This window comes from Armigeres subalbatus, chromosome 2, assembly GCF_024139115.2.
Source record: "Armigeres subalbatus isolate Guangzhou_Male chromosome 2, GZ_Asu_2, whole genome shotgun sequence".
Classification (NCBI taxonomy): Eukaryota; Metazoa; Arthropoda; class Insecta; order Diptera; family Culicidae; genus Armigeres; species Armigeres subalbatus.
The window spans coordinates 449,726,476-449,741,507 of NC_085140.1; the positions used below are offsets into that span (position 1 = coordinate 449,726,476).

Genomic DNA, 15,032 nt, shown 5'->3' on the forward strand with positions numbered 1-15,032 from the left:
TCAAAAGGCTCAGAAGCCTCCTTTCAAGAGACACGGAAGCCTTCTTTCAAGAGTCTTGGAAGCCTTCTTTCAAGAGGCTCCGAAGTCTCCTTTCAAGAGGCTCGAAAGCCTCTCTTCAAGAGGCACGGAAGCCTCTTTTCAAGAAGCTCAGAAGCCTCCTTTCAAGAGGCACAGAAGCTTCCTTTCAAGAAGCTTGGAAACCTTCTTTTAAGAGGCTTGGAAGTCTCCTTTCCAAAGGCTTGTAAGCCTTCTTTCGAGTAGCTTGGAAGCCTCCTTCCGAGAGGCTCAGAAGCCTTTTCCAAGAGGCATGGAAGCCTCCTTTCAACAGGTTCGGAAGCCTCCTTTCATGAGGCAAGTGAGCACCCTTCAAGAGGCTCGTAAGCACCCTTCCAGATGCTCGTAAGCACCCTTTTAAAAGGCTCACAAGCTTCCTCCTCCAAAAGGAGAAAGCCTTCTTCCAAGAGGCCCGGAAGGCTGCTTTCAAAAGGCTTGGAACCCTTTTTAAGAGATTCGGGAGGCTCCTTTCAAAAGGCTTGGAAGCCTTTCAAAAGCAGGCTCGGAAGCCTCCTTCCAAGAAGCTCGGAAGCATTCTTTCACAAGGCTCGGAAGCCTTCTTTCAAAACGTCATAAAAATTACGTTAATAAAGATAAAGAAATCGTTTGAAAAAGCTTGGAAGCCTCCTTTCAAGAGGCCCGGAAATCTCCTTTTAAAAGGCTTGGAAGCCTCCTATCACGAAATTCGGAAGCATCCTTTCAAACGGCTCAAAAGACTTTTATAGGAGGCTCGGAAGCCTCCATTCAAGAGGCTCGGAAGCATCCTTTCAAGAGGCTTGGAAGCATTCTTTCAAACGGCTCGGAAGCATCCTTTCATGAGGCTTTTAAACATCCTTTCAAAATGCTTGGAAGCCTTTCTTAAGAGACTCGGAAGCCTCCTTTAAAGAGGCTCCGAAGACTCCTTTCAAGAGACTCTGAAGTCTCCTTTCTCAAATGGCTCGGAAACCTTTTTTCAAGGGGCAAGGAAACCTCCTTTCAGAGGCTCGGAGGCCTCTTTTCAAAAGGCTCGGAAACCTCTTTTCAAGAGGCAAGGAAGCCTCCTTTCAAGTGGCTCAGAAGCCCCATTTCAAGAGGCTCGGAAGCATCCTTTGAAAAGGCTCGGAAGCCTCCTTTCAAGAGGCTCATAAGTCTCCTTTCAAAAGGCTCATAAGTCCCCTTTCAAGCGGCTCGGAAGCCTCCTTTCAATAGGTCCGGAAGCCTCCTTTCAAAAGGCTTAGAAGCTTCCTTTTAAGAGGCTCAGAAGACTACATTCAAGAGTCTCGGAAGCCTCCTTTCAAGAGGATTGGAAGCCTCCTTTAAAAAGGCTCAGAAGTTTCCTTTCAAGAGGCTCAGAAGCCTCCTTTCAATAGGCCCGGAAACCTCCTTTCAAGAGGCTCGGAAGCCTCCTTTCAAAAGGCTCCAAGTTTCCTTTCAAGAGGCTCGGAAGCCTCCTTTCAACAAGCTCAGAAGCGTCCTTTCAAGAGGCTCAGAACCGTCCTTTCAAGAGGCTCGGGAGCATCCTTTCAAGCGGCTCGGAAGCATCCTTTCAAGAGGCTCGGAAGTTTCCTTTCAAGAGGCCCGGAAGCCTCCTTTCAAGAGGTTTAAAAGCCTCCTTTTAAAAGGCTCAGAAGTTTCCTTTCAAGAGGCTCAGAGGCCTCCTTTCAATAGGCCCGGAAACCTCCTTTCGAGAGGCTCGGAAGCATCCTTTCGAGAGAGAGGAGGCTTGGAAGGCTCGGAACCCTACTTTCAAGAGTCTCGGAAGTCTCCTTTCAAGCGGCTCGGAAGCGTCCTTTCAAGAGGCTCGGAAGCATCCTTTCAAGAGGCTGGAAAGCATAATTTCAAGAGGCTCCGAAGTCTCTTTTCAAGAGGCTCCAAAGCGTCCTTTCAAGAAGCTCGGAAGCCTCCTTTCAAGAATCTCGGTAGCCTCCTTTCAAGAGGCACGGAAGCTTCCTTTCAAGAGACTCGGAAGCCTTTTTTCAATACGCTAGGAAGCCTCCTTTCAAGAGGCTCAAAAGCCTTCTCTCAATAGTCTCGGAAGCCTCCTTTCAAGAGTCTCGGAAGCCTCCTTTCAAGTGGCTCCAAAGTCTCCTTTCAAGAGGCTCTGAAGTCTCCTTCCGAGAGGCTTAAAAGCCTCCTTTCAAGAGGCTCGGAAGCCTTCTTTCGAGAGGCTCGGAAGCCTCCTTTCCAGAGGCTCGGAAGCCTCCTTTCGAGAGGCTAGGAAGCCTTTTTTCAAGAGGCATGGAAGCCTTTTTTCAAGAGGCATGGAAGCCTCCTTTCAAGAGGCTCGGAAGCCTCATTTCATGAGGCTCGTAAGCACCCTTTAAGAAGCTCGTAAGCACCCTTCAAGAGGCTCGTAAGCATCCTTTCAAAAGGCTCGCAAGTTTTCTCCTTCAAAAGGAAGAAGCCTCCTTTCAAGAGGCCCGGAAGGCTTCTTTAAAAAGGCTTGGAACCCTTTTTAAGAGACTCGGAAGCTTCCTTTCAAGAAGCTCGGAAGCCTTTCAAAAGGAGGCGCGGAAGCCTCTTTTCAAGAAGCTCGGAAGCCTCCATTCATGAGGCTTTTAAACATCCTTTCAAAATGCTCAGAAAACTTTTTTCGACGATGGAGGTCCTTCGTAGCTAAGTTGGTTAAAAGCATCAGTCTAGCGTACTGACAGTTATGGGTTCGAGTCCCATCGAAGGAAAGTGGCTACCTCCAATACATTTTTTAAATTAAAATCTTTCACATCGGAGTATTTCGGAACATTATAAAATTAAAGGTCTAATTAACTTTCTGAAAATCGTTAAAAAATACAGAAAAACTTTTTATATAGGGTTACTGCTCCTGGATTTCATCTCATAGCTCCGATATTGGTCCCACGAAAAACAAAACAATGAAAAGGTATTTGATTTGTTTATTATTTTTGTGATTTCTTTTTTCAGCAGTGATCTGTTCAGCAGTGAGTTTTCAGCGATCTGTATAATGTACTTTTTATTACCCTTTATAATAGCCGATAGATGGAATAATCCGGAGTCTCAAATAATGATGACATCTATTCAAAATGTATAAATCAGATAGAAAACGTTAACAAATCGAGGTTCGACATAATCGGGGCGTGATAATTTATTAGTTTGCCAATTAAACATAATTGTAAAGCAAACTCAACAGATTCAACAAAGTTGAGACTTGTTCACATAATATCAAAAGCATCATATCTGCTACTATCGTAGTTTCTATTTTTGTCCACATAAAACATTTTAAGACTCTTGTGCGAACCACAATCTGGGATCAGTGAGTATTACTCATGTCTGAAGCACCCTGAAGGCCGACCATATCTGACTCAGATCTTCATATGTAGGTTGACCAAACGAAACAAACGGAAATGACCGAAATTTCTTCCCCATCAGATAGCAGAAGACAATCGCAGCCCAAATTGGCCACACGTGTGGAATAACTAATTTGTTGACACAAGCACGACTTAATTCCCCCCGTGGGACCGTCCATCCTACCGAACGCAGTAAAAACACTCTAGAGACCGCAGTAGTGAAACGGCACCAAAATGACTAACGCTCAATTCATGCATGCAGATTTGAAATAGAGTAGCGCAAGCTGGTAACAGCCCTTCTCCAGTGTTGGACGCAACGACCGAAAGGTTAGTTGACGCTCTTTTCATCAGCCTCCCTGCGCAGTACCCGGCCCGCGCTGGCCCGGTTGAAGTGGTAACTCAATTGACTGGGACCTGCATCAACCGCAGACTGCTAACCTTTCGGAAGAGGAATCTCCACCACGTATAGTCATCGTCGTCGTTGTCATCGTCAGAGTCGACGTACACCGCCGTAGATGAGTCATTGTTCATGAGGCGGTTCAGTTTGTAACCGTATCATCTCTTTCTACACTGCTAGTCGAGCGGTTAGTTAGGTGCTGGTGCTACCTACTCTGCAGTTCATCGTAGAACAACCGAATGGGTGGTCATGGGTGGGGTGGCGGAGTTAGTGGCATGAATGGGGCTCTCGAGGATGGAGATGGGATTCAATTTACCGTAAATCGAAACGAACGGCCGGCCACTGCATCGCCATTGGAAAGAAGTGAGTGAAAGAGCGATATACAGTAGCGTCGAGATGCTTTGTGGGCACACAAAGAGCAAGGCAACGACCATGAGAAGGTTCCGATGCGGCCGGTGATGAACGATGATCGTTTCGGAACGAGCGGAACAAGAGAACGGGGTGGACGAAAGATCACTTGATGACCTTGGGCTGGTTGAGACTGATGGACGGTATTAATTTTAAATATTAGATGCAGTCTCGTAGTGAGGGAACTCGATGTTAAGTGTTCATTTTTTTGCTGCTGTCTGAAAATTAGCCTATACGGGAGATATGCAAAAAAACTGATCATAACTTGATTGGCTTTGACATTTGAAGATTCACTGATTTGGAAATTTAATATCATCTGACTTTTGCCAGAATGATTATTTTTTTATTTGATGATTATAAAGTTTTTTTTTTAGTTTTAGTTTTTGTCTTGTAGAAGACATTGTCTTGTGCAGGTTTTTTTTTTAAATTTATAATGACTAATGGAAATATGTATATTCCTGTTTTAGTCTAAAAAACCTAAACTTTTAGAAACCTCACAGTTACGACTATGAAAGTGAAAAGAAAGTATTGGAAGAATTTTGTGGAAAATCTTGATAAAGATACCTAATAATCTAAATTATAGTCAGAAACAAGAAATTTACGAAAACATTATCATCTTTCTCCTGACTTGTCTCCTTTCCATCCAAACATTCCCTTGATTATTTTCCTAAATTATGTACATTTTTTCGTTCTATTTTCTGTACGATTTTAGTTAAAATTTTAAAATGTTTTGAACATAGCACATGCGTGGGGTCCTTTATATGCTACGTAATCATTTTACATCTGATTTAAACACCACCGTGAGCTTATAACGAATTTAGTTGCAGTACTTTAAAGAAGCAGCGCTTAATAATCGTCTGACAGTCTCACGTAGCACACATCATTCTATTATTTTAAACAATTCAAGGAACTTCTGAAACAGCTGATTACATTCTCCAAAAATATTACCATAATTGTATGGGTGTGGATGTATAAACGATTTTTTTTAGAAAGCAGAATAGCTATCCACTTAATTGAACGATTATTATGTTTATGAATTATTTTATCTATCAAGGAAGTTAGTTCCAGTTCTAGAAACCGTCCCCATGTATTATTTCACCTTATAGACCAGAGAACATTATCCCGAGGAGTAAATTAAATTAATCATGGGAATAATGTTTCACAAAAATGAATTTGCGGCAAGATGTTTAATAGTTTAATTCATTTCACAGTAAGTTTAGTTCCAATCTATCCCCTTGTTGGTGACAACATTTTTCTTGAGAAACAAATCAGCAGCGTTACTAAAATGAAGATATTTTTTTGGTTGAATAGTTATTTTTATTTTATTTATTTTGTTTTGTTTTTCAGTTAAGGCCGCTACAAATATTTAATTGACTTTTTGTCCTACTGGTCTCCGAAAGGTCAAGGGGGGGGGGGGCTAAAAAAAATTTAAAAATGAAAAAAAAAAAAAAAACTCCTCGGATTTGTTAAAGAATATTTTGAAAATCCTCAAATTTATCCGAATATTATTTTGTTGCCCCCTCAAAATATTATTGCTTTGCAAAAAAAAAAGCCGAGGGGAGGGGAGACAAAATAGTTTTTAAATATTTGTATCGGCCATTTGAAATAAAAATTCAGTTATTTCCCAGGAGTTCCTTAAAAAAAAATCATCCCTAGATTTCACTATAAATTCAATCAGGAGTAACTTCTAAGATTCCTCTAAGACGTCTCACTAGAATCCCAGAAGAAATTTATCCTGTAACCGCAGTTTGTCCCAAAGGTTCTTCCATACAATTTCATACAGGATTTCACTTGATATTCAATCAAGACCTGTGCGCCGATTGAAATTATATCAGGGTGCCAGATAATTTTCAGCCAGAGCCAGCGGAGGTGATTTGCGGCAACGTGAATCAATTTCGTGCATTTATGTTTTTCCAGGATTTCCTTCGGAAGTTTCTCCAAGAATTTCTCCGCAAGTTCCCCAGAAATCTCTCCAGAAGCTCAGTTAAGAATTTATCCGCAAGTACCTCCAGGAGTCCCCCCGCAAGTTCCGCAAGGAATTCATCCGCAAGTTCATTCAGGTCTTCCTCCGCAATTTCCTCCAGGACTTCCTCCAAAAGTTCCTCCAGGAATCTCTCCGAAAGTTACTTAAGAAATTTCTCCGTAAGTTCCTCCAGGAATTCCTTTGGCAGTTCTTTCAGAAGTTCCTCCGGAAGTTCTTCCAAGAATTCCTCCGAAAGGTCCTCCAAGAATTCGACTAGGACTCATAGGAATTACTTCAAAAATTTCTCCGTAAATCCTTTCAAAAAACTTTTAAAATCACATTTTAAATTGTTGCCTTAGAAATTTCCACGTCTCCTTTCTCAGAATTTTCACCAGAAAATCATTCAGAAATTCCCATGTAAACTCCTCCTGGCATTCGCTCTGTGATTACTCCAGAAAATCCACCAAGATCTCTAATTAATTACTTCGAGGTCTTCCAGAAATTCCTTATGAATTTCTTCATAAACTCACGTAGAAGCCCTTGATAGACATCTCCCACTCACGCCCTGGGAATTCTTACAAAAATTGCTACAAGAACTGTCCCGAAAAATTGTCCAAAATTTGTTCGGGGTTCTGTCAGAAATTCCTTGAGAAATCCGTTTGAAAATTCATCTGACAATTTCTCCAGCTATTCATCCAAAAATTTTGTTAAAGCTCTTTTGGGGCTACCTCCCAAAATTCCTCTTGAAATTCCTTTGGAAATTATTGAAGTAATTCTCCCGCAAGAAACACCGGAATTCTCAAAATTTCTGAGGATACCTCCTCTAAAATGTCTACAAAAAATCATCTAAAAAATCCTTCATGATTTTCCGATATTTTTTCCAGGAGTAAGTAGCAATAACCTCGGAAATTCTTCGAAAAACTCTCCCAAATTATCTTTCAGAAGCTCCTCCATGAATTCTCCCAACAATTTCATCAAGAATTTCCCCGAAAATTACTTCGAGAGTTTCTCCAGAAATCCCTTTTCCCCAGAACTTTTTTCATGAATTCACGAATTTCTCAAGCTATTCTGCATGGAATTCCTTCAAGAACTACTCCGGGAAGTTTCTTTTTTAGGAAGAATTTTAGAAGGAATTCTTGTGGGAGCATTCGAAGGAGTTCCCAAAGGATTTCCTATTGTAAGTTCTGGAGGAGAGGATCCCAGATGGATTTTTTGGATTTCCTGGAGAAATTTTCAGAGGAATTCCTAGAAAAGTATCGGAAACAAATCTAGGAGAAATTCTAAAATAAGAAGTTTTATTTAAATGAAGTTCATAAGGAATTTTCAGAGGAAAATATTTTTAAATTTCCAAACAAATTTTAAATAAAGTTATGAAATAATTTCAGACTTTTAGTAGAGTGTTTAGTAGATCGCCATCTTATAATTTAGATTTAAAAACTTTATCGACAAACATCACCTCAATTCGTCGAGCTGTGTTGATCGGTATATGGAAGTCATCAGCCTGTCATCAAAACATCGTTTTTTAGTGAACATACAGCCTTTTCGTTACACCTTGGTGCACGAGAAGCGTAAACAGAAGAACTAAAACATGGAGAACTGAAATTCACTTGTCATAAGACGAGTTTGTACAATCCCATTGGATTCCACCACTTAATTGTATCTCGACAGATACGTATTTCGACCTCAACAGTAAGGCCGTCTTCAGTGTCTCGTACTTGACTCGACTATCCTAAGTCGAGTCAAGTACGAGACACTGAAGACGGCCTTACTGTTGAGGTCGAAATACGTATCTGTCAAGATACAATTAAGTGGTGGAATTCAATGGGATTGTACAAACTCGTCTTATGACTAGTGATGATTGATATGTTAGATTATTCATAAACACTTCGAAAATACATGTTTTCTTATTATATCACCGTAAAATTAAAAGATTTGCTTAGAAGGCTCAAATTAACCATATTTCCCCTATTTTGCTCTCGATTCTCCTCAAGTTTATTATGCATTCAATACAGTGGATCATGAAAACCTTTTCGTAAAACTGGAGAGGATCGCTGCCGTAATCTGAAAAAGTGACGTATACGCCATTTTCCAAAAATGGTGTTAGCGAGTAGTACTCATCGAACTCTTCAACAGAAAAATGGAAAACATGCATGTTGCAATTTGACGCTTACGTCACTTTCTCAAATTACGGCAAATCGGCGATTCATCAAGCTCTGTGATGTGATTCCCTGTTGAACAGGTGTTGACCTCATTTTAAGATGGAAAATCACATTATTAAAGTAAAAAAAAAAACCTGATAAACCGCTCGGTATGAATTAATATAAGCTTGTCCTCTGATTTTCTCGATTTTTATTAACGATGCCTCACTGTTGCTACCTGTTGTCTGCCGCTTATTTTACGCAGGTGACACGGAAATTTACAGAATAATAAAATGCGAAACGAACTTCTTGGAGCTTCAAAAGATAGTGCGTGCCTTCTCAAATTAGTGTTCGCGTAATTTGTTGCACCTATGTGTCGAAAAATGCAACATCACTACGTTCCACCGTAAGAACATGCCGATTATCTTCGACAAAATCCTCTTCGGACGTAGTCTTACCTGATTACAGCACTTGAAGGATCTCGGCGTTCACTCCAATAACATCGCCAGAGACAATCGATTATTCAGCTAGATATTCAGAATTGACGAGTTACGTGATCCATTATGTCTCAGTGCCCTCTACTGTTTGACCGAACAATTTTGAAATCGAATATGACAGCACTAGAGCTCATTATTCCATGCCAGAAGGATCTCCCGCATAGCAACTATTAAAAAAAAGTTCGGTTGCAGTACGCGGAACGTTGTAACCTTCCGCGAATAGAATTGCGTGAGGTGAGGCGGCCAATTGCGCAGGGAAGCTACATTGGAGGATATCGATAGTTCTGCTCTTTTCCGTGATTATCCTTTAAAATGTATTAAAAATCACGTTAATAAAATATTAAAAAAAAATAAAAGACGGTCCTGGTCTGATAACTCAGTTAATTGTATACGCTCCCAAGAGGCAACTCATGCGACGTGATTGTTTGTGTCTGAGCCCACGAAGCAAACACTATGCTCTACATGAGCCCATTTTTTTCAATAGCCGCAAAGTATACCTTCAACTTTTTCTCCCTATTCGATTTTAATATTTCTTAGGAAGTGTTTCGTTAGCTGATGCTAATTCTTTTCCGTACCGCTGATCGGTTCCAGTAAGCATAATTTATATTCATTGAGACATAAATTATTGTCAGTTGGATTATAAATGTTAAATGGAAGTTTAATACATAAATAAATAACTGACCACTTCTTACAAATAGCATACCCTGATATCGTCATAATATTTCAGTGCAAAATATTGATATTGTCGTCTGATCTTTTATCTCTTATATCACTCATCAAAAAAAAAAGAAAAAAATTATAAAGGCTTCAAGCCGGATGGAAATATCCCAATAAATAAATATCTCATGTTGGTATCAAATTACGATTTGTTGTAATTGAGCTATTTTCTTCTGCTCGGGTGATTTAAATCGGAGTGTAGGTTCAAGCCCTACAAGCAGCCGAAAGTTGTTCTACACGCTTCAGAAAAAACATGGCGAGCTTCACTTCAAGCTATCAGTTCTCCTTAGGGAAACATTTTCCGCGAGGAAAAGTGGTATTTCGCTTCCATTTAATAAAAAACTCTTTTAGTTGCGACGAAATCCAAAACTGATCAAAAACTTCAAAACCCTATCAACAACACTATCAGGTATTCTTTAATTAAGAATTCTAGAATTCTATTCTTTCTACAAAGTCGTATTCCAATGTTTCAACTGGACCAAAGATTGTTTTCAATTTCAGTAGTCCTCAGACTTCTGAATTTCAGTTTCTTCTCAAACTTTTAAAATTCCTCTACGAAATTTTTAAAATATAGATAGGAAGGCAGATTTCAAGAAGTTCTTTATAAAATTCCAAAATGTTCCATGAAATTCGGCTATTTTAGAACGAATCCACAATTTTTCATTTGAACACCTGAGAACACCGCAGAATCTTAGCATTCTACTAGGGGGTGATTCAACTATGACGTCCACTAATTTTTTGGATTTCCAGACCCCCCCCCCTCCCCTCTCTGTCACGCTTTTTTGTATACCTAGTATATGTACTGTCACAAAATCTTAGACCCCCTCAGACCTGTGACATCATTATTGAACGACCCCTAGGAATTTTCAGGAATCAGGAGTTTGCAAATTTGTTTTTACTACCTTTTATTTCATAACTGCAACCCACCGAAATGTCTTCGAACAACATGTGTTCCAGCAAACTAAATTGATCAAATCGAAGCCAAAATAGAATAACTCGAAATCCAATCCTAACACTTGATGATTCGGTTTTCGATTACACGCAGTTCGACGCACACTAATTACTTATTGTACAAATCATTAATTGTCCAACCAAAAAAACGACATTGCGTACGCCTCCACAATAATCAAACACATCGCATCGGTTTGTTTGCGCACTTCAAGTTTATGACTCACTCCTTAATCCCAAAAGAACGACCCAACCAAGGTATTTCAAGGTCTTTGATTGTTCCGTTCTTGAAGTTTTTTTTCGCTCGAAACGCTTTTAATAACTAGGTACTATTATTGTGAAAATTCTCGTGTAGAAACATTGATGACGATATGCCATTCCATCTATTCTGCGTCCAGTCCATATTGATTCCCGTCATCCTAACGACGCCGCACCTATCGCCTCCCGATTTGATTCATCTTTTTTATAGCTAATCCTCCTTCCCGTGGCCTTCGCTTCTGGAGTTGCCATTCCGCACCAGTCAGTGCACGGCCTTCGTGGTTTCGTCAAGTGTGTGAGCGTTTTTATTATTATTATTCATCATTTGCTGCTGTGTGCGGCGGCAACAAGGAAAAATCGCCAAAGTTCAAGGTCATTGAAATGTCGTCGTCATCGTCAAACCGAAATAAGGTCGTTGTCACTTGGGCTTGGGCTTTGGTCGTGGTGGTTGTGCGCTCTCTGTCTCGCTGCCAGGGCACACGATCAAATTGGATCGGAGCTTTTGAACAAACGATCGTACGTACGTACGAACGACCTCGATCGCAAACATACACACACAGGCGCGTGGGCATGGCTAATATGGGAAGTTTGAAGGACGCTGCTCTTTTCTCTTTTGGCTCATAGGGGTCAACCCTGTGGGAGGTGGGTGGTTGTCGGGAGGGCGGCGACTCGAGTGAAGAAGCACTGATGGCCTCGGTTCGGTTGAGTGTCGTTTGCGCGACGGGAAAGAGGAAACGACGAAAAGATGACCTTCGCGAACGTGTGCGTGCGAACCGTCGCCGTCGTCGTGACATTGTGCCGCCCATTGTAAGCAGCATTACGGATGGGGTTGGGCGGTGGGTCTTTTTGTCGTCAAATGACACGACCATGATGCGGTACTTTTATTATGGTTTGCTTCCTTCCTACTCCCATTCCAAAGTATAGTCATAAGCTCAGTGTGGTAGTAGTGAGCGAATGGTTTTTGTGTGGATCTTCTTTAGTGGCTTGCGCCATGTTTGCTTTCATGGGTGGATATGTCGGCCTCCACAAGGATGATCGCACGACAGCGCAAAGGAGCGCGGGGTGGTTTTCTAATTCTTTGCTGCCAAGTCGCCGTCTTCCCAATGGGTGTGTAGTGCCATTTGAAATGTGTGGCTTTGCTTCTCGATGTTTTTGCGCCTTGATCTTTCCAGAGTCGCCGTGTGCGCAGTTTGTTGACCGGTTCCGCTGCTTTCTTCTTGATTAGAAAAAATGGTCAGCGATGAATCTTGCAAAGCGATTGCGTTTTTGAATAAATTAAACCAAACCAGATTTTAAAACATTCATTAACTTTTTCGATTATCTGAAGAAAAAGCAGTTTGAGTGAGCTTCGAATTCAAACGATGGTTGATGAAATATATAAAACTGAACAAGATGATCAAAGCTAAAGGAATAGAGATGGAATTCGAGTGTTAGTATAAAAGATCTCACTAACAGGGAGATCTTTAATGAAGAAAATGCATCAAAATTCACTCTAATATAACATTATACCTAGAGTTTGTTGACATGAAATTTAACAACGCGTGGATTCAAAAACATCTTTGCGAATGATCAATTATTATTGTACTTCAGAGTAACATCAGTAGTGATCAAAACAAATGAAAATTGAACTTCGATCTCAATACTAGGGTTTGAAATTTATTCTCTAAATGCACGTTGCGGCAGCTCGTCAGTTGGGGAAGGAAGAGAATGTTAGCTTGTGATTATTGTTACTTCCACATATTGAGAATGTATCTGCATAACAACTGGAACGATTTAGTGAAAATATTAAATTTTATCCATTTTTCTAGTGGAAATGAAACACAAATTTATCATTTATTTAGTTTACATCTAAACAGATAACACTGAATCAACTATTTGACGCCACAATACACGGTTTGAGGTTGCATCCCTCCATCCTCTAATGTGCTCCACGCTCGCCAAGTCGTTCTGTACCTGGTCAGCCAACCTCGCTCGCTGCGCTTCACGCTGCCGGATCGGAAACGAACACCATCTTTGCAGGGTTGCTGTCCGGCATTCTTGCAACATGCCCTGCCCATCATACCATTCCGATTTTAGCTACCTTCTGGAAGCTGCGGGTTCGCCATAGAGCTGGGCGAGCTCGTGGTTCATCCTTCGCCGCCACACACCGTCTTCTTGCACACCGCCAAAGATGGTCCCAAGCATCAGTCTCTCGAATACTCCGAGTGCTTGCAAGTCCTCCTCGAGCAGTGTCCAAATTTCATCTCCGTAGAGGACTACCGGTCTTATTAGCGTCTTGTACATGACACATTTGGTCTGGTGGTGAATCATTTTCGACTGAGTTGATGCGCCTTCGTATTTCACGACTAACGTTATTATCAGCCGTTAGCAAGGAACCCAGGTAGACTAATTCATCGACCACCTCGAAGGTATCCCCATCTATCGTAACACTGCTTCCCAGGCATGCCCTGTCGCGCTCGGTTCCGCCCACAAACATGTACTTTGTCTTCGATGCATTCATCATGTGCACAGCTCTGCCACCTTTGTGAATGTTCGGCCGACAATGTCCATGCCACCCGCGAAACAAATAAATTGACTGGATCTGTTGAAAATCGTACGCCGGCTGTTACACCCGGCTCTCCGCATGACACTTTTCAATGTTGAACAACAGGCACGAAAGTCCATCACCTTGTCTTAGTCCCCGGCGCGATTAGAACGAACTGGAGCGTTCGCCCGAAATCTTCACACTGTTTTGCACACCATCCACCGTTGCTTTGAACAGTCTGGTAAGCTTCCCAGGGAAGCTGTTCATGTCCATAATTTTCCATAGCCCTAATCGGTCTATACTGTCGTATATCACCTTCATATCTATAAATAGATGGTTCGTTGGAACCTGGTATTCACGACATTTTGGAGGATTTGCAGTACAGTAAAGATCTGGTCCGTTGTCGAACGGCCGTCACCAAAGCCGGCTTGAAAACTTTTCACGAACTCATTTACTATTGGTGTCAGACGACGGAGGATGATCTGGGATATCACTTTGTAGGCGGCATTAAGGAAGGTGATCGCTCGAAAGTTCGCACACTCCTGTTTGTAGAATTTCTTGTAGATGGATCTCCTTTCTTCCACATCTCTGGTAACTGTTCAGTATCCCAGATTCTGATTATCAGTTTGTGCAGGCAAATGGCCAAGTTTTCAGGTCAAATCTTGATGAGCTCAGCTCCGATACCATCCATACCAGTGGCTTTATTGGTTTTTAGCTGTTGGATGGCATCCTTAACTTCAATCAATGTGAGAGCTGGTTGGCTTCCATCGTCCGCTGAAATGACGTAGTCATCTCCTCCGCTGCCTTGACTTTCACTGCCTGTACTCTCAGCGCCATTCAAATGTTCCTCGTAGTGCTGCTTCCACCTTTCGATCACCACACGTCGTCCGTCAAGATGCTCCCATCCTTATCCCTGCACACCTCGGCTCGCAGCACAAAGCCTTTGCGGGATGCGTTGAGCTTCTGATAGAACTTGCGTGTTTCTTGAAAACAGGACAGCTGTTTCTTCTCCTCGCACTCCGCTTCTTCCACATGGCGTTCCTTCTCCTGAAAAAGGCGGTCTGCACTCTACGTCGAACCAATCGTTCCATCGATTTCATCCCACCCACATACCAGATGTTGTTCTCCGCTGCGTCATTATGGCTGTTTTAACTGTATTCCAGCATTCCTCTAGAGGGGACCCATCGAGCTCACCCTCTTCCGGCAACGCTGCCTCGAGATGCTGCGCGTATGCAGTGGCGACATCAGGTTGCTTTAGTCGCTCTAGGTCGTACCGCAGTGGTCGTCGGTACCGAACATTGTTGATGACGGATAGTTTCGGGCGCAGTTTAACCTTCACCAGCTAGTGGTCAGACTCGATGTTAGCGCCACGATATGTCCTGACGTCAATAATGTCGGAGAAGTGCCGTCAATCAATCAGAACGTGGTCGATTTGTGATTCTGTTTGCAGTGGTGATCTCCAGGTGAACCGATACGAAAGGCTGTGTTGGAAGTAGGTGCTGCGAATGGCCATATTCTTGGAGGAGGCGAAATCAATTAGTCGTAGGCCGTTTTCGTTCATCAGCCGGTGAGCGCTGAACTTCCCAATAGTCGGTTTAAACTCCTCTTATTGGCCAACCTGAGCGTTCAAATCTCCTATGATGATTTTGACGTCGTGTCTTGGGCAGCTGTCGTACTCACGTTCCAGCTGCGCGTAGAATGCGTCCTTATCATCATCAGTGCTTCCGGAGTCTGGGCTATGGACGTGGACAAGCTGAAGTTGAAGAACCGGCCTTTGATCCTCAACTTGCACATTCTTTCATTGATTGGTCACCACCCGGTCACGCGCCTTTGCATATAGCCCATCA

At 42.0% G+C, this 15,032-nt stretch overlaps 1 protein-coding gene and 1 non-coding gene across 7 annotated transcripts in view; one reads left to right on the forward strand and one right to left on the reverse strand.

The window, feature by feature from the left end:
* Positions 1–15,032, reverse strand: part of LOC134213728 (nuclear hormone receptor FTZ-F1 beta) — a 99,183-nt gene that overhangs the window by 80,838 nt on the left and 3,313 nt on the right. The gene's annotated exons all lie outside the window — the stretch shown is intronic.
* Positions 2,640–2,714, forward strand: Trnaa-agc (transfer RNA alanine (anticodon AGC)). The gene has a single exon. It is a non-coding gene; the product is annotated as a tRNA-Ala (tRNA).